Source organism: Trachypithecus francoisi, unplaced genomic scaffold (genome assembly GCF_009764315.1).
Source record: "Trachypithecus francoisi isolate TF-2019V2 unplaced genomic scaffold, Tfra_2.0 Lachesis_group10, whole genome shotgun sequence".
NCBI lineage: Eukaryota > Metazoa > Chordata > Mammalia > Primates > Cercopithecidae > Trachypithecus > Trachypithecus francoisi.
Genome location: NW_022681455.1, coordinates 35,622,660 through 35,648,211, shown reverse-complemented (window position 1 = coordinate 35,648,211; position 25,552 = coordinate 35,622,660). Strand labels below are relative to the sequence as shown.

The 25,552-nt window shown below is 40.4% G+C and overlaps 1 protein-coding gene across 4 annotated transcripts in view; it reads left to right on the top strand.

Moving 5' to 3' along the window:
* Window positions 1-625: 625 nt before the first annotated feature.
* The window catches only part of FKBP5 (FKBP prolyl isomerase 5), a 112,748-nt gene continuing 87,821 nt past the window's right edge, over window positions 626-25,552 (top strand). For 2 of the 4 annotated variants that reach the window (XR_004438681.1, XM_033216929.1), the window contains exon 1: window positions 626-780. The gene's annotated coding sequence lies outside the window, so the exon portion shown is untranslated. Of the gene's footprint in view, window positions 781-1,132; window positions 1,490-25,552 lie in introns of those variants that run through there. The other 2 variants (XM_033216930.1, XM_033216931.1) reach the window with 2 other exon arrangements.

Below are 25,552 nucleotides of genomic sequence, written 5' to 3'. Positions count from 1 at the left end.
GAGCCACCCCACCCGGCCGAACTCAGCCATATAGGCCTCTTCGTGTTTTAATCTCCTGGGATCTCCTGCTTGAAAGGTAACAAGCCAAGAGAAAGTATGGTCTTTACAGTTACTGGGTGTCCAGAGGGAGGTGATATCTGCTAAACTGGTTCTCGAGGTGGGATTTCCCCAGTCCCGACTGAGCATCTTAGACTTCATGGGGTTGCTTCCTAGGGCTAACCCGGCCAGCTGACCTAACAAACAGCCTGGCCTGCCCCTCTCCAGCCTCTGGGTAGGCCCGGTGGACAGATAGGAGGGGCAATGCCTTCAGAGAGACGATACAGATGGGAAGTCAACTAGCTTGCTTAGGCATTAATTTCTCGGGATGTAAGAGATGTTGTGAGGGGGTGTCAGTTTCCACCATCCCTTCTCTATGGCCCCCACAAAGGGCAAGGGCCAGACACGTGGGCTGGCGTGGAGAGGCGGAGAAGCCAATGAATGGGGGCGGGGCCTCATTTGCATGGACGGCGAGCGGCCACCAATCCGGACAGGCGGATCGACAGCCCGCGCGCCTTTTGGGGGCGGACTGACAGCCCCGGGGCCCTATGGAAGGCGGGTCCTGCGGCCGGCGGGGGCGGGACGGCGCCGGGCGCTGCCCCGGGGATTCGGGCCGGCTCGCGGGCGCTGCCAGTCTCGGGCGGCGGTGTCCGGCGCGCGGGCGGCCTGCTGGGCGGGCAGAAGGGTTAGCGGAGCGCGGGCGAGGCGGAGAGTGACGGAGTCGGCGAGCCCCCGCGGCGACAGGTACCGGCGCCATGGCCGCGGAGATGGGGCGGCCGGCCGCGGCGCCCCGGGAGCCGAACGCCCTCCTTTCAGGTCCCGCCGCGGCCGCACTCGCTGCCTCAGCTCCCACCCCCACGCGGCTTCGCAGTCCAGGAGCCGCGTGTCGCGGGGGAGCGGGGTCCGGAAGCCTCGAGGGGAGCGCTCGGGAGGCCCCAGCCCCACTGCGGCGCCCCTCGCCGCGCCCCGGGGGCTGCGGGGCCGGTGCTCCCCGCGGGAGGCGCAGAGCCGAGTGGCCACGGGCGCCACTCCCCGCCCCCGCCGGCCTCTCCCGGCAGAGGCGAGGCGGGTCGCGCCCGCCCGTCCTCACTGGGCTTTTGTTTCCCGCCCGGGATGACAGGTCCCGCGCCGCCTCCGGTCTCTGGCCCCCGGCTTGTCCGGGACAGGCGGCGGGACCCTAAGCCGGCACCGCTGCAGGCGGGAGCCAAACTTCGCTTTCGGGTCCGGGCGCCGGGACAACCGTACCCCAGGGCAAGCCGAGCCCGGGACGCCGCGGGCGCGGGGCGGATTCGCCCACCTGGCGGGGCCGTGGAGGGGAGGGTGGCGGGGTGGCCGCACTCCGGGTGTGGATGGGCGGTCCCCGCCTTCACCTGCCGCCTCGGGACAAGCGTTGGGGAACCGCATCGCCGCCGTCGGCCGCTTGTGGAGGAGTTCGCGCAGCGCCGTCTAACAGGTGATCCGCGTCACTCCCAGGCCATACCGAAGCGGCTGAACGCTGTGCCAGGGGTCCTTATGCTCTTCAGTTCTGGGAAGTGAAAACGCCTTCCGCCTTACTGATCGTCCAAAAAGGTGTACAGGTCACAGTATAAGAGTCAAAAACCGGTATTGCCAAAAAGACACTTCGAGCGTCAGGGTACAGAGTGGCTTTCTTCGATCAACGAGCCGGCAGGAACATCGTAGTCACTAAAATCGGGTTCTGCAGTGGTGGCGAAGTTGTAAGCGGAGATGCAGAACTCTAGATACCCTTCAGTGTGGTTCAGGACAGTGTGTTCAGCGTTTGGCCGCCGTTCAGTAAATTCTGCATGAAGCAGTTTGAGCTCGTGGTTTTGGATTTACTTTTCAGGAGTATGTTTTCCAGTGGAATAAGGCTTACTACTGAATGGGAGCTTTCTTTGCCTCCCTGAGAGTAGACAGGAGTGTTTATTTTCATTGTCTTCCCATTTTGTTAGATTGTGGACAAGGAAAAAGTTAAAGCATGTTTTGGTTAAGTATTTTTAATAGTCTGAGATTTTATCCACCTCCCCCATAAGGGTTTTTACTTGAAAGAATTGTAAAGTAATTCTCTAAAGGGAGCTGCTTCTCTTGGTGTTTGAATCAAGAGCCAAGAATCGACTTGAAAAAATTCTTATTCTGGTGGGAAATTTTTATTGTCATACTTTCACTTCACCATTTTCTGTTTATCTCTCCCCCAACTGACCTCTGCCTGACAATCTACAATTATGGCCCTGACCCATTTAGAGATTCTATACAAATAACATTTTTAAAACGAGGGTTATTAATACTCATTATTAGTGAGAAACACTTGATTTAGTTACCAAGTTTTTTACTCCTAATGTGTCTTGGTTGATATCTGTATTGGGTATGATTTATACTTCAGAGATTAAGTTTAAGTTAAGAACAAAGTTGCTAATCTTGATTTAATTATGCTATCTTATTATTCATTGAATGGTCATTTTACTTATTTGCCTAGGTAATTAAAGTTAGCTGATGACTGATAAGAGTTCGCCACTGAACCATCAACTCTTTAATCATTAATAGTGACTATTTTAGATTAAAAAAAAAGATGGTCTTTATTGTTTTATTTCTCCAAAACAAGCTCTGAGGTCTTTGTATGTTTCTGAATCTTTAATTCTTTTAATTATGGGAATTTTGGGTGAATTTCTTTTTTAAAACATAATTTTAATCAGTTCAACATGAAAAACTTAAAATACTGCATTAGGCAACTAATTAAATCTTTAGTTTTCTGTTTATTCTTGGAAAATAATGCATATTTTGGGTTTAGTTTAGTTTCCTAAAGGCTTCTCTGCTTAGGATGAATTAGTCCAGAGAAGAAAGAACATCCTGTTTGTATACCTGTAGAAGAAGTTACTGCTGTTAAAAGCTAAGTTGGCTTTTTGATGCTTAGTGTGGATAGATAGGTTGAACAATGATTCATCCTCACGTTTGGAAGGCTTATTCTATGTAAATAGTTGTAAGGAGCTGGATAAGACTGTAGCTTCCATTATTTTTGATCATTTATGTAATTGCTCTTTAGTGTACTTGAATATATTAAATACTATTCATAATTAGTTGTTTATCCTTATTCTATGATGTATGTATATATACCACATACACTAAAGTTGTATTTCTTATTTACATATAAGTATATTTTAGTATTTAACTGTAAAAGTTAAAGTTTTATTAACTTTAAGTTTAATTAAAAGACCATTTTAAAATTCAGTTTTTAGATATTTTAATTACTGACTGTTGTCTACTTTAACTTGTAATAGATGATATCATAAAGTTATCAACCACAATTTTAGTTTCAAAATTAAGCATAAGTTGAATTCTCAAATCCACACAATAAACATTGGGAATGTTTTTAAAGCCATTTACCCTCAGGTTTAACTCCTTTTGTGTTTGGAGGTGATAGTAAGTATTTTTAAGTAAATAAAGCTACAGAAAACAAGGACTTATATTAAACCAGCTAACTTTGAGGATAGATCAAATGGCACTATTATACACATTAGTATTCCCTTTTTTTTTTGAGATGGAGTTTCGCTCTTGTTGCCTGGGTTGGAGTGCAAGGGTGCAGTCTCGGCTCATTGCAACCTCTGCCTCCTGGGTTCAAGCGATTTTCCTGCCTCAGCCTCCTGAGTAAGCTGGCACTATAGGCCCCTGCCACCACGTCCAGCTAATTTTTGTACTTTTAGTAGAGACGGGGTTTTGCCATGTTGGCCAGGCTGGTCTTGAACTCCTGACCTTAGGTGATCCACCCGCCTTGGCCTCCCAAAGTGCTGGTATTACAGGCGTGAGCCACCGCGCCTTGCCTAGTATTGCTTTATTTAACGGTAATATGCTTGCTGTACCTGGCATGAAGAATTCCTCTAAAGACCATTAATTAAAATAAGTTTTCATAATTCCTAAAGAATAATCTATGTTATACATATTTGACAGACTAAATTTTGTAATTTGTGTTTAACAATTAAATATCTGCATTTTATAATAATGAAACTATTTGAACTTTATAACCTAGCTGATTAATAGATTTTGTTTTTTTCAGTATTTTATATTTCTAAATTTTTCTGCAGTACATTTTAGTGCATTTTAAAATTCTGACATCATGTCCCCAAAAGTATAAAGAAAATTAAATCTACATTCAGTAGTGACTGGGTGGATGGTGGTATGTATGTCACAGAACTATTGATTTAAAACAATAACCACTTAAGTGTGATTTAATTTGCAAATGAGATGTTTATTTACTATGTAAAAGTACTGCCAAATGAGACTGGTTAAAATAATTTACAGTAGGGCCATATGTACTACCAGGTTACTAACAGATTAATAAGGATATTTTAACAATATTTAGAACACTAAAATTCCACTACTCAAAATAATTTGTACTTCTTATAGCAGTTTGAGAACCTACATTTTATGCTTAATTTAGTATTTACTTCTAGTCTTTTTTTTTTTTTTTGAGTCGGGGTCTTGCTTTATTGCCCAGGCTGGAGTGCTGTGGTGTGATCATGGCTCACTGCAGACTTCCCAGGCTCAGAAGATCCTCCTGCCCAACCTCGTCCCAAGTAGCTGGGGTTACAGGCACACACCACCACGCCCGGCTAATTTTTAAAACCATTTTTAGTAGAGACAAGGTCTCACTATGTTGCACAGGCTTGTGTCCAACTCCTGAGCTCAAGTGATCCTGCCTTGGCCTCCCAAAGTGCTGGGATTATAGGTGTGAGCCACAGTGCTAGGCCTACTTACAGCCTTTTGGAAAACATTTGGTTAATGAGAGTGAAGGTCCACCAGAGGGAGTGTGGGGTCTATATATTTGTTGTATTTGTTTTTTACCCTTGGTCTGGAATCAAAACATTTAAAAAATAAGAATAAAATTTTATTTTAGTTCTCCAAAGCAATCAGGCAAAAGATACTGAAAATTGTGATTGTAGTTGTTTGGAGTTGCTGTCATTTTTGTGATCAAAATCAAGGCTTAATCAAGGCTGTTTTTCTTCTTAGAAAATTTCTAGGTGGCGAAGTGCAGTGACTCACGCCTGTAATGCCAGCACTTTGGGAGGCCAAGGCAGGTGGATTGCTTGAGCCCAGGAGCTCAAGACCAGCCTGGGAAACGTGGTGAAACCCCCTCTCTACAAAAATACAAAAATTGGCCAGGTGTGGTGGAGTACACCTGAAGTCCCAGCTACTTGGGAGGGTGAGGTGGGAGCATCACTTGAGCCTGGGAGGTTGAGGCTGCAGTGAGCCGTGATCAAGCCATTGTACTCCAGCCTGGGCGACAGAATGAGACCCTGCCTTTAAAAAAAAAAAAAAAAAGTACAATTACTGGAAAAATGAAAATGATGTATTTTCAAAGTGAAATAATGGGTTAAGTAAACAGTCACACATCTGTGAAAGCTAAGAAATGTCCAAATTCTTTATTTTATTATTATTATTTTTTGAGACAGGGTCTTGCTCTGTTGCTCAGGCTGGCATGCAAGTGGCACAGTCTCAGTTCACTGCAACCTCCATCAGTTCAAGTGATTCTTCCTGCCTCAGTCTCCTGAGTAGTGGGGATTACAGGTGTGTGCCACCAAGCCCAGGTACTTTTTGTATTTTTGGTAGAGATGAGGTTTTGCCATGTTGGCCAGGGCCAGGCTGGTCTTGAACTCCTGATCTCAGGTGATCCGCCCGCCTTGACCTCCCAAAGTACTGAGATTACAGGTGTGACCCACCACACCCAGCCTAGGAATGGCGAAATTCTGATAATGTTTTTTAAGATTAAAAATGTAGGCGAGGTCAGGAGTTGGAGACCAGCCTGGCCAACATGGCAAAACCCTATCTCTACTAAAAAAAAAAAAAAAAAAAAAAAAATTTGCCAGTCATGGCAGTGCATGCCCTTAGTCCCAGCTACTCAAGAGGCTGAGGCAGGCGAATTACTTGAACCTGGGAGGTGGAGGTTGGAATGAGCTGAGATTGCGCCTCTACACTCCACCCTGGGCAACACAGTGAGACTCAATCTGAATAAAAAAAAAAGTTATATATATGTATATATACCACGCATGATGTCTCACACCTGTAATCTCAGCACCTCAACACTTCGGGCAGCCAAGGCGGGAGGGTTACCTGAGCCCAGGAGTTAAAGACCAGCCTGGGCAACATAGTAAGACCCCATTTCTACAAAAAATATAAAGTTCTCCAGGTGTGGTAGCTTGTGTCTGTGATCCCAGCACTTTGGGGGGGGTATATATGTGTATATATATACACACACACACACACTTTTTTTTTTTTTTTAAAGAACTTGGGATATATATTTTTATACTTTTTTTAAGAAAGAGATTGGGAGATATATATATATAGATATATAGATATATACACATACATACTTGTAAAGAGATTGGCTTGTGTATGTTTTTAAACTTTTTAAAAAAGAAATTGGGATATATGTGTGTGTGTGTATATATATACACACACACACATATATAGCCTTTTTTTTTTTTTTTTTTTTTTAAGAAGAGATTGTGTCTTGCTCTGGCACCCAGGCTGAAGTGTGGTGGCTAATTGCAGCCTTGACACAAACTCCTGGGCTCAAGCGATCCTCTTTTCTCAGCCTCCCAAAGTCCTGGGATCCCAGGCTCAAGCCACCATGCCTGGCTTAAAAATGTAGTATGTTTGAATTGTATCTTTTTGAAATTGTTCATTTTTGGGAAAGAAGAATAAGAGATGAAGAAAAATCAGACTGGAAGAGGGTGGTTTTTTCCGTTTTGTAGTTGCACATCCTAAATGGGCAGTGATACATTTCTAGAATCATTTGTAGCATTCTGTTTTAATCTTGGCAATTCAAAGATGTTATAAATTAGTAGTCCCCAGAAAATAGTCCTTTCATTGTCAAAAGCAGGGTTGCAAATTTCAGATTGATCTTTTCAAAAGTTAGATTTGTACTTGTTTCTCAGTGTTCCTATCTCTGAAAACTAAAGAACTTCCTCCATTGTTAGCTGAAAATTGCACAGTGAATTTGAAAGTCAAGATGTCCCAGGCACGGACATAGTGCTGCGATAGGTTACTTTTTGGAATGGAGAAAACATCCTAGAGATTGAGTCTGCATCAGAATATATTCTGAATGAGCATGGAATGTTCTTTACCCATGTTAGATATTAACCAATTAAGTTTTTCCATGTTTAACTTTTTTAAAAAAGCAAGACAATAAAAACAGTCTTGTAATCTGAACACATATTTTGGGTTTTGTTGTTAGCATAAAAATTACTACCTAGTGGATGGTAACACTGTGTTGAAATTCTAGCTTGGAGGAGATGTTTGCTACAAGAGAAAAGGTGTTTCATTGAAACGTAACAGGGCAATTTACAGGGAGAGATACTTGTTTCTCTTTTGAATTATTGTTAGGTTAAAACATAAACTTAGAAAAATTGAGATGCTCATCTTTCCCATCTTAGATTTACTTTCACTATGAACTTTATAAAATTATTTTTTTTTGAGACGGAGTCTCACTCTGTCGCCCAGACTGGAGTACAGTGGCATGATCAGAATTATTCAAGCTTATGTATATGTGTGTATTACACATATGTTACACATATGTATAAATATCAAATATCTTTTTTACATTATATGTAGCAGTATATATAGTTGCTGTATGTTTTATGTGTATGTACTGCCTCATTTCCCAGGCATATTTATATGCAAAACTTTTTTTCAGTGAAATTTTATTGTACCAAGAGGAATAAGTGTATGTCCACAAAAAGACTGGGTCATAGCAGCTTTTTTCACAGTAGGAATAAACTAGTGATTCACATAGCAACATAGATGAATCTCAGAAATACTGTTCATAGCAAAAAGAAGCCAGGCACAGATGAGTATGTGTAAGTGTTTATGATGCCATTTATGAAAAATACAAGAACAGACAAAACTAAGGTATGGTGATAGAAATCAGGACAGTGGTTGCCTCTGGGTAGGGGTTGTGGTTGACTGGAAAGGAGCACAAGGAAACTTTCTGGCGTGATGGAAATATTCTGTAGCTTGACTTTGGTGATGGTAATTCAATTATATACTTTTTTGGTAACTTTGTTTTCATATAATTTTTAACTTACAGAAAAGTTGCAAGACTAGTATAAAGAACTTCCATATACCTTTATCCAGTTTTGCCAATTGTTATATACATTTACTCAAACATACTGATTCAAACAAGATTTTATAGTACGTAAATTTTACTTTAATAAAGGAAAGAAAGCTAAAAAAATTTGTTGAAAATGAGGATGATCTTGTTATCTAAAAAACGTGAAATACCTCACTTAGGAATTAACCAGTGGTTTAATAATGATGAGAAAAAGAATCGTTGACTATCTTTTGTCTTCATGTATATGCATACTGCTTTTCACTAAAGACTCATGACATGTTTCTGTTAGAAGAAACAGGATCCTCAAAATGATTCAAGGTAGAACTGCCTGCAAGGAAAACCTGCTTTGTTTTGTTATCCTACACATGTCACCTAGGGAATGCGACAAACCCAGCAATAGCTTTCTGGGAATTGGAAGTTGGGACTGTTTCTGTTAAAAGAGTTGTATACCTACGGTGTGCTAGCTGTTGCACAGACAGGAACAGTTTTTACTATCCTAGAACTTAACCAAAGAAGAGGACGCATACAAATCTGGTGGTTGTTTTTGGGTGGTGCTATTTTTCATAGGCAGGAAAGACATTGGTGTTTGTAAACTAAACTATTCTTGATCATTGGTAAGTGGTAAATCTAAGTGGTGAATCTGTCACCGTCTACTAGTTTTAATGTTCTCACAGCCTCAGTAGTATGATTTGATTTAGATTAAATCAATTTAAATCATAGCTTAAACAATAATGACTAAAAAAATTCAACTTTCCCATTCTACTTATTATTTTATATAATTTTTAGTATGTGTTCATTACAATTTAGTATTAGGCATAATTAATGGATATTGGTTCTCTCTTTTTTTTTTTTTCTTTTGAAACAGGGTCTAATTCTGTTGCCCAGTCTGGAGTACAATAGTGTGATTATAGCTTACTGCAGTCTGGAACTCCTGGGCTCACATGATTCTCCTGCCTCAGCCACCTGAGTGGCTGGTACTATAGGTATGCACCACCATGTCTGGCTAAAGAAAAATTGTAGAGACGGAGTTTTGCTGGTTGCTCAGGCTGGTCTTGAACTCCTGGCCTCAAGTGATCCTCCCGCCTTGGCCTCCTGAAGTGTTAGGACTGCAGGTATGAGCCACCATGCCTGGCCTGTTTCAGTTTTTTTAATCTTTTTATTTTTTCCATCTACATCAGAAAGTTGTTTATTTGGTTATGTAGTAGAGTAGAAGATGTTTGAAGTAACTGGTGGCCTAACCAGATGCTTCAACAAGTTAATCATTGATATTCAAGATAAACATTTATTTTGCCTTTACTCATGAAAATAATAAAGTTATATGCCCTATATATTTTTATTTATAAGTTTTTAAATTTAATATATTTTTTATTTCAATAGCTTTTGGAGTACAAGTGGTTTTTGGTTACATGGATGAATTATATCATGGTGAATTCTGAGATTTTAGTGCATCTGTTACCTGAGTAATACACATTTTACCCAATATGTAGTTTTTTATCCCTTTCCCCTGCCCTCTTCTGAGTTTCCAGAGTCCATTATATCACTCTGTATGCCAACTGTACTCATAGTGTATCTCCTCACTCATATAGCTGAGAACATGCAGTGTTTGGTTTTCCATTCCTGAGTTAGTTCACTTAGAATAATGGCCTCCAGCTGTATCAACACTGTTGTAAAAGACATGATTTCATTCCTTTTTAATGGCTGAGTAGTATTCCATTGTGTATGTATACCACATTTTCTTTACTTGTTTAATCTATATATTTTTCAACAAAAACATAATTCTTTTAAGAATGACAGATGTCTGATATCAATCAACATGGATAAAAGGACTAACTTCTTCCGTGTAATAAATATCTTCATGTTTCTCTGAAATGACAGACTAGGCCTTTTCCCCTTTTATGGTCCATTTCACTATGGTGTTTAATTGATCTATCAAGAATGAAGAAAACATTATTTGAAAAGTATCTGCCAGAATTTTGTTTAGAATGGTCAGCCTTACCTGAAGATAGGATTTAAAAAGTATCTGTAAGTAGACCTTTTTAGACTTTTTATTATGAAAGTTGCACACATACACAGAACTAACTGTAGAGAATTGTCTAATGAAGTTCCATATACCCCACTCCAGATTCTTTAATGAACTTCCATGTACCCATTCCCCAGATTCATTAATTACTGACATTTTGGTTATTTTATTTTATATATATTATATTAAATATATATTATATATAATACATATTACATAAAAATATATATTATATAATATAATATATAATGTATATTATATAATATATATATTTTTTGAGACGGAGTCTCACTGTGTTGCCCAGGCTGGAGTGCAGTGGCCGGATCTCAGCTCACTGCAAGCTCCGCCTCCCGAGTTTATGCCATTCTCCTGCCTCAGCCTCCTGAGTAGCTGGGACTACAGGCGCCCGCCACCTCACCCGGCTAGTTTTTTGTATTGTTTTAAGTAGGGACGGGGTTTCACCATGTTAACCAGGGTGGTCTCGATCTCCTGACCTCGTGATCTGCCCATCTTGGCCTCCCAAAGTGCTGGGATTACAGCCTTGAGCCACCGCGCCCGGCCTATTTTATGTATTTTTTTGAGATGGGGTCCTACTTGTTGCTCAAGTTGAAGTGCAGTGGTAAAATCATAGCACACTGCAGCCTTGACCTCCTGAGCACAAACAGTCCTCCCACCTCAGCCTCCACAGTAGCTGGGACTGCAGGCATGCAACACCATGACCAGCTAATTTTTAAGTTTTTTTGTAGAGCCAGAGTCTCACTGTGTTGCCCAGGCTGGTCTTAAAATCCTGGGCTCAAGCTGTCCTCTTACCTTGGCCTCCCAGAGTGTTGGGATTACAAGCGTGAGCCACTGTGTCCAGCCATGTGCTATTTTAAACTGTTAAATTCTCACAGAGATCATAAAACAGTGGTAGTATTGGTGTACCCATTTTTTCTGAGTTTTTGCCCAAAAGTTTGTTATAAGTAAAGAAACATAGAAAACATTGTGTTTTAGCTCAGAGATTGACTTTGGACAAATGGTAATTATGAAACTGTTTTTGTCTTTAGCTTCTTTTTGTCAGTTCATAGCCTGGAAAAGAAAAAGAAAGATTAATTTTTATGCTTTTCATTAGAATAAATTAGTTTAAGTACTCTGTGTCTGTAGAATAAGGTATTGTTTATCTGGAAAGTTAGGTTAGTGTAATATCTTAGGAATGCAGTTGTCTAAATGTTCTTCTGTTGCCTTTTCTTTCTCTAAAACCTTAATCATTGCAGTGCTTTAACTACCACCCCTTTTTTAGGCCCCAACCCTACATCACTGTCTAACCTTGAGGTCTAAATATTCACCTATGTCTTGAAATGAAATGCATTTAAATACCATCTCTGTAGCAGCTGTATGCCAACGTGACCCCTCCCCACTCCCTCTAGCCAAAACACTTATCTTCCCGACTTCCCTCTTTAGCTGTTAATGACTCCATTATTCTTATTGGTCATTTTGACTTTTCCTTCTTAAACTCAGTGAGTCACTAAATTCTTTTGTTTCTAACTTTATGTCTCTTTATCTTTTTGTCCTTTTGATTTTCACTACACTTGTCCTAATTTGGTTAAAGCAGGATGTTATCCTGAATCTATAATGAACTTCATACATATCAAAATTAAGATATGCCCCCGATGTAAAATAGGACGTTTTCTTCCCTTCCAGAGAAGGCCTCAGTGTGGGGGCACATGCCTGTAGTCCCAGCTACTCGAGAGGTTGACGTGGGAGGGTCACTTGAACCCAGGAGGTTGAGGCTGCGATGAGCCATGATCGCGCCACTGCACTCCAGTCTGGATGACAGAGAGAGCCTCTGTTTTAAAAAATCAAATTACAAAAAAAAAAGGCTTCAGTCAGCCTTTAGGCGGACACATCATTTTTAAGGAGTAGGTAATAATTATATTAAAACCAAGGTGATATGGAAGATTGCCAAATCACTCAGCTCAGATAACCTGGTGAATAGTGGTAACTGGCAATGCCCATGATTTTTCAAGGAGTTTGAGCAGCAGACTTTCTTAGACCACAGATTGTGGCCCAGGATGACTTCCTCCCAGCCCAGAATATCTGCAAGTGCTTTGTAGTAGGGGAAATGCTGAACCGAGTACATATAACACATTTTCAGGACTTTCTAATGTTTTTATGGGAGAAAGTGCAGGTCTTTGGTTTTACTTGAAGACTCTCTTATCCCATGTCTCATATTTCCTGACCAAGATAATGCCCTTTAAAAATCCACCTTTTCTGGGCTGGGTGCGGTGGCTAACACCTGTAATCCCAGCACTTTGGGAGGCCGAGGCGGGCGGATCATGAGGTCAGGAGATCGAGACCATCCTGGCTAACACGGTGAAACTCTGTCTCTACTAAAAATACAAAAAAATTAGCCAGCTGTGTTGGCAGGCACCTATAGTCCCAGCTACTTGGGAGGTTGAGGCAGAAGAGTGGTGTGAACCCGGGAGGCAGAGCTAGTAGTGAACTGAGATTGCACCATTGCACTCCAGCCTGGGCGACAGAGACTCCGTCTTTAAAAAAAAAAAAAAAAAAAAATCCACCTTTGCTGAAAATGACATGACACTCTATTTCATTACTCTGCCTTCTCTTTGCAGGCTTCTGGAATTGGTTTGTCAGAAAGAGAGGAGCTTGAGCTTAGTTGGGAGGAGATAAAATAGAAATGAGATTTTAAGTGATCTCCTTTGTTCTTCCCACTAGCAGTTGTCTAGCTTCCAGGGGTCTTGGGCCTGATTCCTTTCCAGATGGTCAGTAGTTGCGACTTGTTTTTGGTCAGTTTATGGAGATTTCTTTCTTATTTCTGCCCTTTGGGGAAATGTTAAAATTTCTTCCTGGTACGAACCAAGACCCAGTTTAAGTAATTACTGACTTTGGGGATAAGAGAATGAAATACTATATTACCCTGGATAATTCAGAACATCTGATTCTTTTCTTCTGCCGGAACTACAGATAATATAGGGATTTGGAAATGATTATGCAGAAATTAATTTAATGATTATTAAGGGTGGAAAAAGGAGAAAAACATCCCTAGGAAGCCTGGTATGGTAGGAATAGACACTGGAATGAGATTCAGGACTGTTGCCACTAAATTGCTGTATGATCTTGGGTGTGTTAAAATTACTTAACCATTCCGAGCCTTTATTTATAAAATGAGTGGGTTGGATTTTAGGTAGTGTCTTAAGGACCCTCTGCAGTTCTGAAATTCTAAGATGAGTGGTTTCTCAGGAAAAAAACTCCTAATTTATAATATGTTCCTAGTTAATGATTTTTCAGGGGCTGTTTCACATACATATTTTTTTGTTTCCATTAGCAGTTAGGAAAAGAAATAATTAAAGGAGTCAGCATTTATAAAGTGGATTTAGATGCATCTATGTTTCTCCACTGAATTTATCCTGGACCCTTACTTTCACCTTCTATTAATATTGGTATCCACTTTCCTGCTTTTCTTGCCTTTTCTTTTTCTATTTGCTTTACAGTATGATGTCAAATCCCTCTTTTCTCTTCTTGCTGCTGCTTTTTTCCAGCTGTCCTTTATTACTCATATTTCATTATGACTGGAATTTATCAGATAGACCCTTGAGCTTAAGCTATTACTGATTTAAATTCAGGTATCCCAATAGTTGTTAGAATTAATAGGACCCTTCTGCTCTGTTATACAGCAGCTAAAGAGATGAGTCCTAGGGTTAGAGGGGGTGGGCAAGCCTGAGGGTAGAAGGAATGGTGTAAAAGAGAATTCCAAGGATTGCTTTGATTTTGCCCCTAAAATATAAGTTAAAGTCCTAAGTTTTGATGATGATGACTTTTGTCATGATAAAAGTTTGATCCTGAAGTCATAATGGACTGTGAGTTTCTTGAAGGCAGAGCTGAACTTCTAATTCTAAATCCACAGCATTCAGTAATGCTGAAGTATTGCTGCTGCTAAGTGCAAGTTGAATTGAATTGTTAGGATTGATGCCTTCTTCCCTTGAGGTGTTATGTGGTAGGCTGGGGATTAAGAGTATGGTATAGACTCTTTTTTTTTTGAGATGGAGTGTTTCTCTGTCACGCAGGCTGGAGTGCAGTGGCGTGATCTTGGCTCACTGCAACCTCTGCCTCCCGGGTTCAAGCAGTTCTTTTGCCTCAGCCTGCTGAGTAGCTGGGATTTTAGGCACGTGCCACCATGCCCAGCTAATTTTTGTATTTTTAGTAGAGACGGGGTTTCACCATGTTGGTCAGGCTGGTCTCGAACTCCTGACTTTGTGATCCACCTGCCTCGGCCTCCCAAAGTGCTGGGATTACAGGCGTGAGTCACTGCCCCCAGCCTACAGTATGGTATAGACTCCTATAAGACTTCAGTGAATCTTATCACTACCACTTTGTGATATGGGATAAAATACTTATTTTCTCTAAGTCTCAGTTTCCTCAACTATAACATGCGAGAGGGACAAAATGAGCACTTATCTCAAGGTTGTTGTGAGGATTAAATGAGACAATACGTGTAAAGCGCTTAGCTCAGCTCCTAGTATGTCTTCAGTAAATATTAAATACTATTGTAGTTTCATTAATAAGTACTGCTGTGTTGCAGATATTGATTAAGTTCTGGTAGGTTCTAAGTAGGGTTAACAAAATGAACAGGACATGATCCTGCTCTCAGAAAAGACAGAACATACACGCAAAAGATAATTAACAACCTAGATCCAATGGTAAGTGGCAAAGGAGTGGTTTACTTAAGGGTTCAAGAGGCAGGAATAATTGCTCAGCAAATGAGAACTTCAGGAAGGTGACAGAGCTTGATCTCAGCTTTGAAGGACTAATTAGCAAGTTGACAGTCTCCTTGGAGCCAGACTGCTTGTGTTTGAATCCTAGTTCTGCTACTGTGTCATCTTAAGCAAGTGATGTGAGCTCTCTCCTAGGATTGTTGAGAGAATTAAATGAGTTAATACATGTAAAACACTTAGAATAGTTCCGCAAACATTGTTAGGGCTTGATAAATTATTATTAATAAGTTGAGAGAAGGGAGAATGCATTTCAGATAGAACATTGAGTAATAGTGAAGGGTTTGTTTGAAATGATGAAGCCAAATTGGCCAGAGGGATAGCTTGTGGGAAAATAGTGGATGAATACGTCGGAGCAGAGTTATGAATGATTAAGCCAAGAAGTGTGACATCTCTTCCATATGTACTGAGGGAACTTGGAAAGATTCTTGGGTTATTTGTCAACTCTTATGTGTTACAGATAATTTCCAAGTCTGTATCTGCAGCATCTCTACCTTTCTTGATTTCAAAATAACTGAAACTTCTATTCAAGTTAATTTTGATAGTAAAGCTCATAATCTTCTAAATTGAGCCATTATGCCTCTTTATTTGTTCATTTATTTTTGTAAATGTGTTTGCCTTTCTCTTTTTCTCCGTATTCTAGTTGTTTACATAATCCTTACTTCTTTTCTTCAAGTTTAGTGGGTTTCTGCTAGTTTTTCCTCTCTGTCCTCAAAACCCCAGTCTAGATCCTAAATCATCAAGCCATGAAGTGGAAAGGACTAAAGAGAGGGAGAAGGGGAAGAAGGAAGGGAACCATCCTCTAGTCTAGCTATCTTGTTTTACAGATGAGGAAATTGAGATTCAGAGGAAGTAGAGACATGCTCAAGATCCACAGGTAGTGAATGAGCAGGGCTGCCCCTTTCAGGGCTAGACGAAGGCTATTTTTTACTATCATCTCAGTGTAATTCTCAGCCATCTGGGTGGGAATTATACTAGTACAATAAATAAATTTTTGTTACTACTATTAAGCACCAAGACAAAAAATTTTACTACCAGAAACTATATGATAATAATTCAACCTTATTAATAAGCTCATGATTGTATTTCTCAGATGAGCCTCACTATTCTTAATGCTTAAAACCAAGACTCAAAAATCTGCTTTGAAAAGAAGAGGGTTTCTTGCTTTCATTTTTGGAGTTGTAAATTATAAATATAATAGTATTATAAACATAAATAGTATTCTCAAAAGAGTGGACTTTTGTTTCTTTTTCTTTTTTTTTTGAGACAGGGTCTTGTTCTGTTGCCCAGTCTGGAGTGCAGTGGCACAATCAAAGTTTCTTCCCAGGCTCAAGCGTTTTTCCCACCTCAGCCTCCCAAGTAGTTGGGACTAAAGGTGCACACCACTGCACCTGGCTAATTTTTAAATTTTCTATAGAGATGGAGTCTCACTCTGTTGCCCAGGCTGGTCTCAAACTCCTGGCCTCAAGTGATCTGCCTGCCCTGGCCTCCCAAAGTGCTGGGATTACAGGCAGGAGCCACTGCACCCAGCCAATCTCTCAGATTTTAATATATGCCACACACAACACATAATGGTATGTTATGTATTCAAGCATTTTCTTCTACATTGTTTTTCTACCTAGATGTAATGTGATAGAATGTATATATAAAGCCCTAAGCTTAGTGTCTGGCCAAACCAGTTGCTCCATAAATATTGTCTTCCCTTTTTACGGGGCTGGTAATTTTTTCTCATATATATTAATTCCCAATCACCAATTCACTATCATATCACTTCCTTTTCTTCCCTCGAAGCATATGTTTAAATACATTTGCCCTCTCTGCATTTTGAACATTTGCATATTGCCCAGGCTGAAGTGTAGTGGCACGATCTTGGCTCACTGCAAGCTCCGCCTCTCGGGTTCATGCCATTCTCCTGCCTCAGCCCCCCAGTAGCAAGGACTACAGACGCCACTACGCCAGCTAATTTTTTGTATTTTTTTCCAGTACAGACGGGGTTTCACCGTGTTGGTGAGATGGTCTCGATCTCCTGACCTCGTGATCCACCCATCTTGGCCTCCCAAAGTGCTGGGATTAGAGGCGTGAGCCACCGTGCCCCGCAACAAATACTTTTTAGTTGCTATAAGCATAATCAAGAAATCATTTTACAAATGGTAAACTTGTCATGTTCTGTATTCTTTCCCATGATTAAAGAAGTAAAAATTGGCCTGGGTTACATAAAGATATCCTAAACCTCTGCAATCTGCCACATTATTTCTAAAAAAAAAGAAAGAAAAAAAAAAACAAGCTTCTGGACTAGATTGCTTTTTACTGAAATATTGATTTTTCTTTTTTTTTTTTTTTTTTTTGAGGCTGAGTCTCGCTTTGTCGCCCGGACTGGAGTGCAGTGGCCGGATCTCAGCTCACTGCAAGCTCCGCCTCCCGGGTTTACGCCATTCTCCTGCCTCAGCCTCCCAAGTAGCTGGGACTACAGGCGCCTGCCACCTCGCCCGGCTAGTTTTTGTATTTTTAGTAGAGACGGGGTTTCACCGTGTTAGCCAGGATGGTCTCGATCTCCTGACCTCGTGATCCGCCCGTCTCGGCCTCCCAAAGTGCTGGGATTACAGGCTTGAGCCACCGCGCCCGGCGATTTTTCTTAATTATTTTTAAACACTGTGAAGTTGAATTGTATAATTCACAAATGCCTATACAAAACTTTTTTCCATGTTCTCAATACCTTGTATCAGATTATTTATTTATATTTCTCATGGTTTGGTTTCTTTTTCTTGTCTTCATTTTTCTGAAGGTAAAAGGGGATTTTTTCCCCCTTTTCTGATCTGTAACTTGTTTTGTATTTGGATGATTACCCTTTATAACAAATTTTATCTTCTAATTACTCTATTAAGAGAGAAGATAGCGACCGGGCGCAGTGGCTCACACCTGTAATCCCAGCACTTTGGGAGGCTGAGGCGGGCGGATCACGAGGTCGGGAGACCACGACCATCCTAGCTAACACAGTGAAACCCAGCCTCTACTAAAAATACAAAAAATTAGCCGGGCATGGTGGCGGGCGCCTGTAGTCCCAGCTACTCGGAGGCTGAGGCAGGAGAATGGCGTGAACCCGGTAGGCGGAGCTTGCGGCGAGCGGAGATCGTGCCCCTGCACTCCAGCCTGGGTGACAGAGCGGAAAAAAAAAAAGAAAAAGAAAAAGAAAAAGATAAATGCTTCAAAATTAGATTTTAGGGTTCTTTTGAGGGCTGAGCTTGTGTGTGTAGGTTTCTCTTAGCCCCTTCATATAATGTGTTGGAACTTCTGTTTCTATTTTTTAAATGTTTTCTTATGTTGAATTATTTTATTGCTGTTTGAAAAAAATTTGTTAAACTATATGGGTGTACTACTAATTTACGTAGTAATACATTTTGCTGTTAACTTCATTCTTAGAATATGAAGTTTTTTGTAATTTAACTTTAGGTATTTACCCTGCAATTCTGGTAACTTGAGAGAGAGAGAGGGATAATTGACGTTTTCACTTTCATTTTATAGATACGATTTGGCTACCTTGTTCCTTCCCTTTATTATTATTTTATTTGTGTCTCCTAAAAGTGGGGACCTTCAATATAATGGAAGGTGCTTTATAGGCTGTCTTTTCCATTATAAAGTATGTTCATTTCACTTTTCCATTTTTAATATGACTATATTCTAGATTCTTTAATTCATTATATATATATATATTTTTTTTTTCTTTTCTTTTTTTTTTTTTTTGAGACGGAGTCTCACTCTGTCGTCCAGGCTGGAGTGCAGTGGCCGGATCTCAGCTCACTGCAAGCTCCGCCTTTCCAGTTTACGCCATTCTCCTGCCTCAGCCTCCCGAGTAGCTGGGACTACAGGCGTCCGCCACCTCGCCCGGCTAATTTTTTGTGTTTTTTAGTAGTGACAGGGTTTCACCGTGTTAACCAGGATGGTCTCGGTCTCCTGACCTCGTGATCCTCCCGTCTCAGCCTCGCAAAGTGCTGGGATTACAGGCTTGAGCCACCGCGCCCGGCCAATTCATGATATATATATATATTTTTTGAGACGGAGTCTCGCTCTGTCGCCCAGGCTGGAGTGCGGTGGGCGGATCTCAGCTCACTGCAAGCTCTGCCTCCCGGGTTTACACCATTCTCCTGCCTCAGCCTCCTGAGTAGCTGGGACTACAGGCGCCCGCCACCTCGCCCGGCTAGTTTTTTGTATTTTTTAGTAGAGACGGGGTTTCACCGTGTTAGCCAGGATGGTCTCGATCTCCTGACCTCGTGATCCGCCCGTCTCGGCCTCCCAAAGTGCTGGGATTACAGGCTTGAGCCACCGCGCCCGGCTCGTGATATATTTTTTAGGATTTTGGCCAGATTTGTCGTTTTGGATTGTAGTTTCTTTTAACCTAACTGTTTTTGTTTGTTTGTTTGTTTGTTTTGAGACAGGGTTGCACTGTGTTACCCAGGCTGAAGTGCAGTGATGCTATCTCAGCTCACTGCATCCTCTGCCTCCCAGGCTCAAGCAATCCTTCCACCTCAGCCACCCAAGTAGATGGGACTACAGGTGCACACCACCATGCCCAACTAACTTTTCTGTTTTTTGTGGAGACAGAGTTTGGTTTTACCATTTTGCCCAGGCTGGTCTCAAACTCCTGGGCTCAGTGGATCGTCTCACTTTGGCCTGGGAAAGTGCTAGGATTACAGGCATGAACCACTGGAGCTGGCTTATTAATTTCATTAATACCTTGCTTTTATCTCCACTTAACAAACTTTGGTATTACCATATATGAAATATTTTCATGTGTATGTGTGCGTTTATATTTTTTAAATATGTGACTGAGTTTTTCCCCTTTTTCTTAGATTCCTAGACTGTTTTCAATATTTTTTATACCTATTGTCTACTCTGCAGCTAATGACACAGATAGCAGTATATGAGTTTTTCTTTTCTTTTCTTTTTCTTTTTTTAGACGGAGTCTCGCTTTGTTGCCCAGGCTGGAGTGCAGTGGCACGATCTTTTCTCACTGCAACCTCCCCATCCCAAGGTTCAAGTGATTCTTGTGCCTCCAAGTAGCTGGGATTACAGGTGCCCGCCACTACATTCGGCTAATTTTTTTTTGGATTTTTAGTAGAGACGGGGTTTCACCATATTGGCCAGGCTGGTTTCGAACTCCTAACCTCAAGTGATCCACCCGCCTCGGCCTCCCAAAGTGTTAGGATCACAGGCATGAGCCACTGTGCCTGCTGATAATTTAATACACTTTATGTAAGTTAATTTTTTATGATAGTTATCTAGCTTTGCCAGACCAATTTTGTCAGTAAATTTAAAACATTAAAAAATTTTGAATCCTCCTAATTCAGTGTCTCTAATTTAGTAATTTAAGTTTTGATCCTTGTTTCATTCTATCATTCTTTTATTTAAAAAATTATCATTGGCTTTTCTAAAAGTGAATCATGAATCATGTGAAATAATTAACTTTAAAACAGCAAAGATACCTTTTAGAACCTCCATTTTTTATAAATTGCATTAACAAGTTATGCAGTGATGTGAAGATACAAACTAAGGTCATTAAGTTTTGCTTAATTTATAATTTATATTAACCTATTCATTGAAGAGGATTTGATAGTTTGTGATTAAAGCAAAACAGGCAAAGACCATTAAAAACAAAGACAGAAAATGAGCATAAATTACTTGAGAAATAATGAGCAGAATGAAGGGAATGGGAAGAAATCTTTACACCAGTAATCTGAGGCAAGATAGTTTCTGTGTTTGAACATTAAATTTAGCTCTGAGCTTCCTGGCAAGCAAGAGAAAAAAGGAAACAGGGTGGGTTTTATAGTTATTGTCCAATAAAGAAAGTTTTTTCAGTTTTTCAGAAGAGAGAAACTTTTTCTGAGTCATAAGTTAGAAGAGGTTTGCTATGTGAATTCTTACATATGGAACATAATTTATATTTCCAATTTTGAAAATTATTGAATTTCTTCTGTTGCTCTCTTAGCCATCAGGTACCATTCTATGCAGTGTAATTATATTGGTCATATTAAGTTCATGTCCACTGTTGTCAACAGTGGAAATACCATGGCTGGGGTGTGTTTATGTATTGCCTCTAGAGCTGTAGCCACTGACGAACAGGAAACTGAAAGCTAAAAGTTCAGGAAATGTATTGTATTTAGACTGTGAAAAAAATATATATGATACTTTGCTGAAAGCCATGCTCTTTTGAAAACTGAAAAATTTATGTATTTAATTAGAGATGAATATTAAGGATTCTTATAATAATGCTGTCAGATGCTTAAATATGATAATAGATACAGTATGTGCATTGTAGGCCAGGAACATTGTGCAATGCTAGAAAAAAAGGCAACAGATTATTGTATGTATTCAGCTATATTCTTTCAAGAAACAAAACAGCTGGCACATCAATTGAATTCCTCAAGGATGTCTTATTTCCAGAGAATTCCAGAGTTTTAGTTTTAGCTTAGTTCCAAGGAAGAGGAGGTCCCTGTTTTACAGGATAGCCTATTTCAGTCTTAAGGAGTTCTAATGGTTAACTTCTGTTTTCATACACTGAATTTAATTTTGTTTTCCTGTGATTTATTAATATATTCTATAGCTTTCTTAGAGTTGAGAAGAAAATGATTAATTGATTACACTTTTTTTGGAAAGTTAATTGCATCTCAAATGTTTTCTTAGGTATTGTCGCGTTTTAGGTTCCTTATAAAATCCTTCCTACAGGAGTCTTTAGTTTTGAAGTTATAAAAAAAACTGTCAGAGGAAATGTGACTAATGTATATGCCTGGTTGAGCTGCATTTTCTTACTGTTTCTATACTTAGTATTTTAACAGGATGTGATTGATAGGAATTTAACATTCCAATTCTTTAAGACAATCATGAAGCTCTAATAGCTTCTTAGAAATGGAAATTATGTCATTATATATTGTTGTTTTATTGTTGTGCATTTTAACAAAAGAAGTGACTTAACAACTATTCTGTTCCAGTTTTATGATTTGAAATTATAGTCACACAAAATATTTAGGGGCCACATTAAGTGAAAATTCTATTTATTACAAAGGTTTTTAAAAGGATTTTTAGGTGTATTGCATGTCACTTACTTATAATCAATTTAATAGTTTCATTAAAATTAGTCTCTTTTCAAGATTGATTTTGGTTTTGGTCTGTTAGGGTCGTGTGTTTACCCCTGAACCGTTGTGGTAACCAAAGGGATAGAAAGCACTGACTGACAAAAAATGGGCACTGGGCCTAGCCTAAGAGGTGAGGAGCAGGGCTTCCCAGAGGAAAGTCCCGGGATGCTGTTTCGCATAAAGGGGAGTGGGCTCTGGGCTGACACAAGGAGTCTCAGCAAGGCCAGACCATAAAGGGCCGGGTATAGTGGGAAGAAGAGTTGGATTTTATGCAGTAGCTGATCTGTTGTTGCCATAGGGGATTCTTTTTGAATAATAACTGTTACTTTCTTACTGTGGTACATACTCATTGTAGAAAAATTAAATTAGTGAAGAAAATAAAATAAAAATATCCTATAGTTTTTTTCCCTTTTTGAATGTTCTTAGCTAATTTTTGAATGTTCTTCCCTTAAACTTCATTTAACATTTAGGTTACTTTCTTTTCAAAACAGAGTCTCACTCTGTCACCCAGGCTGGAGTGCAGTGGCGGGATCTCAGCTCACTGCAACATCTGCCTCCTGAGTTCAAGTGATTCTCCTGCCTCAGCCTCCTGAGTAGCTGGAATTACAGGCGCCTGCCACCATGCCCGACTGATTTTTGTGTTTTTAGTAGAGATGGGGTTTCACCATGTTGGCCAGGCTGATCTCAAATTCTTGACCTCACGGGATCCACCTGCCTCGGCCTCCCAAAGTGTTGGCATTATAGGCATGAGCCACTGCGCCCAGCCAACTAGGTTACTTCTTGTTTATTTGAAAGAGTGCGGCCGGGCGTGGTGGCTCAAGCCTGTAATCCCAGCACTTTGGGAGGCCGAGACAGGTGGATCACGAGGTCAGGAGATCGAGACCATCCTGGCTAACACGGTGAAACCCTGTCTCTACTAAAAAATACAAAAAACTAGCCGGGCGAGGTGGCGGGCGCCTGTAGTCCCAGCTACTCGGGAGGCTGAGGCAGGAGAATGGCGTAAACCCGGGAGGCGGAGCTTGCAGTGAGCTGAGATCCGGCCACTGCACTCCAGCCTGGGCGGCAGAGCGAGACTCCGTCTCAAAAAAAAAAAAAGAAGAAAGAGTGCTTGTTGAGTTGTTCTTTCCACAGATTATGCTTTTAATAACTTTAAAAATTAATTATGGAGGAAATGGGTTAATCATGTTAAGGATTCTTTTTTGTTGATATAATGATTCTATTAATTAATATTTGTCTTATGGGAGCCATAAGCATAATAGGCATAATGAGAGCACACACTTGTAAGTCAGAGTGGTTCTTATAGGGGAGACAGGAAAAATGGAGTCCAAAAGGCCTTTCTGTAAGTTCCTTGGGAGCAGGGACTAGGTCTTTCTTGTTCACCATTGTGTCAGGCACAATGCTTGACGCATAGTAAGTGTTCCATAAATAGTTGAATGAATGGATGAGTTTTTCATTAAGTACTTTTAGTAGCTCATATTTCTTGTACTATGGATAATCAAGTTCAATTATATTCATCTAAGGTTAAGAGCCTTTGCTGTACTCAGTTTTCTTTATTAATGTAAATTTAATAAACTGATTATTTTTTTAAAAGGCATGCATGTATGTATGCACACACATAAAACAAGTGAAAATTTATTGTTTCTTCCCCTGAGCCCCATTCTCCAGAATTAGCTACTATGAATGGCTTACTATATTTTTTTCTAGGTATTTTCTCTTCATATACATTTTCTTTTCTTTTTTTCTTTTTTCTTTTTTTCTTTTTTTTTTTTTTTTTGAGACGGAGTCTCGCTCTGTCTCCCAGGCTGGAGTGCAGTGGCCGGATCTCAGCTCACTGCAAGCTCCGCCTCCCGAGTTGACGCCATTCTCCTGCCTCAGCCTCCCGAGTAGCTGGGACTACAGGCGCCCGCCACCTCGCCCGGCTAGTTTTTTGTATTTTTTAGTAGAGACGGGGTTTCACCATGTTAGCCAGGATGGTCTCGATCTCCTGACCTCGTGATCCGCCCGTCTCGGCCTCCCAAAGTGCTGGGATTACAGGCTTGAGCCACTGCGCCCGGCCTCTTTTTCTTTTTCTTTGAGACAGAGTCTCGCTCTGTCTCCCAGGTTGAAGTACAGTGGTGCGATCTCGGCTTACTGCAACGTCCGCCTCCCGAGTTCAAGGGACTCTCCTGCCTCAGCCTCCCGAGTAGCTGAGATTATAGGCGCCCGCCACCATGCCCAGCTAATTTTTGTATTTGTAGTAGAGACGGGGTTTCACTATGTTGGCCAGGATTGTCTTGATCTCTTGACCTCGTGATCCATCTGCTTCAGCCTCCCAAAGTGTTGGGATTACAGGCGTGAGCCACCACGCCCAGCCTTCATATACATTTTCTTTACACAAATAGAATATTTATGTTCTGTTCTATAAATAGCTTTTTTCCCCCCTTCATGGCATTCTTAAACTTTCCATATCAATTCATTTGTAACTGTCTTTATTTTTAATTGTATAATATTCCATTGTAGAGATGTATAATAGAAGTCTATTAAGGAAATCCACTCCCTCCCCCCGCCTTTTTTTTTTTTAACTATAATAGTAGTGTTTCTGCATGTATTTTTGCTTGCTTCTGTGAGAATATCTGCGGGTTATTTCCTGGAAGTGGTATTGCTGGGCTAAAGGATATTTGCACATAAACTTTCAGTAGATATTGGGAAATTTGCCCTTAAAAATATTCTACTAATTTGTACTCTTACTAAAGATATTAAGTGTTATTTTTCTGATAACTGTACACACTTTCATTTTGTGGATTAGAAGGATTAAACTTCTGAAAATGAATCCTTGTCATGGTAACTTGAGATGTTCAGAAGATGATAGATTAGGTAATATATATGTTCCTTGGCTTATGGTGGTTTTACCTCCTGATAAACTCATTGTAAATAGAAAATATCACAAGTTGAAAATGCATTTAATGTACCTAACCTACTGAACATCATAGCCTACCTTACACGTGCTCAGAACACTTAAATTAGCCTACAGTTGGGCAAAACCATCTAATAGAATGCCTATTTTATAATGTGTTGAATGTCTCACATAATTTATTGAAAACTGAAAGTGAAAAGCAGAATAGTCGTATGGGTGCTTGGAGTACTGTTTCTACTGAATGTGTATCGCCTTCTCACCATCATAAAGTTGAAACTCGTAACCCAAACCATAAGTTGGGGACTATCTATAGTTCCATTGCCTGATGTGATCCGTGGAAGTTAAGTAGAAGATGTTGTACTATGACCTCTATAGACCCACAGTGTGCTTTGTACAGATTCAGATGTGGAAGATCAGAATGTTGAGTTTCTAGGTTTTTATCTTTTTAGAATGTTTAAGACAAACATTTACAGCCGGGTGCGGTGGCTCATGCTTATAATCCCAGCACTTTGGGAGGCTGAGCGGGGGCGGATCATGAAGTCAAGAGATTGAGACCATTCTGGCAAACATGGTGAAACCCCATCTCTACTAAAAATACAAAAAAAATTAGCT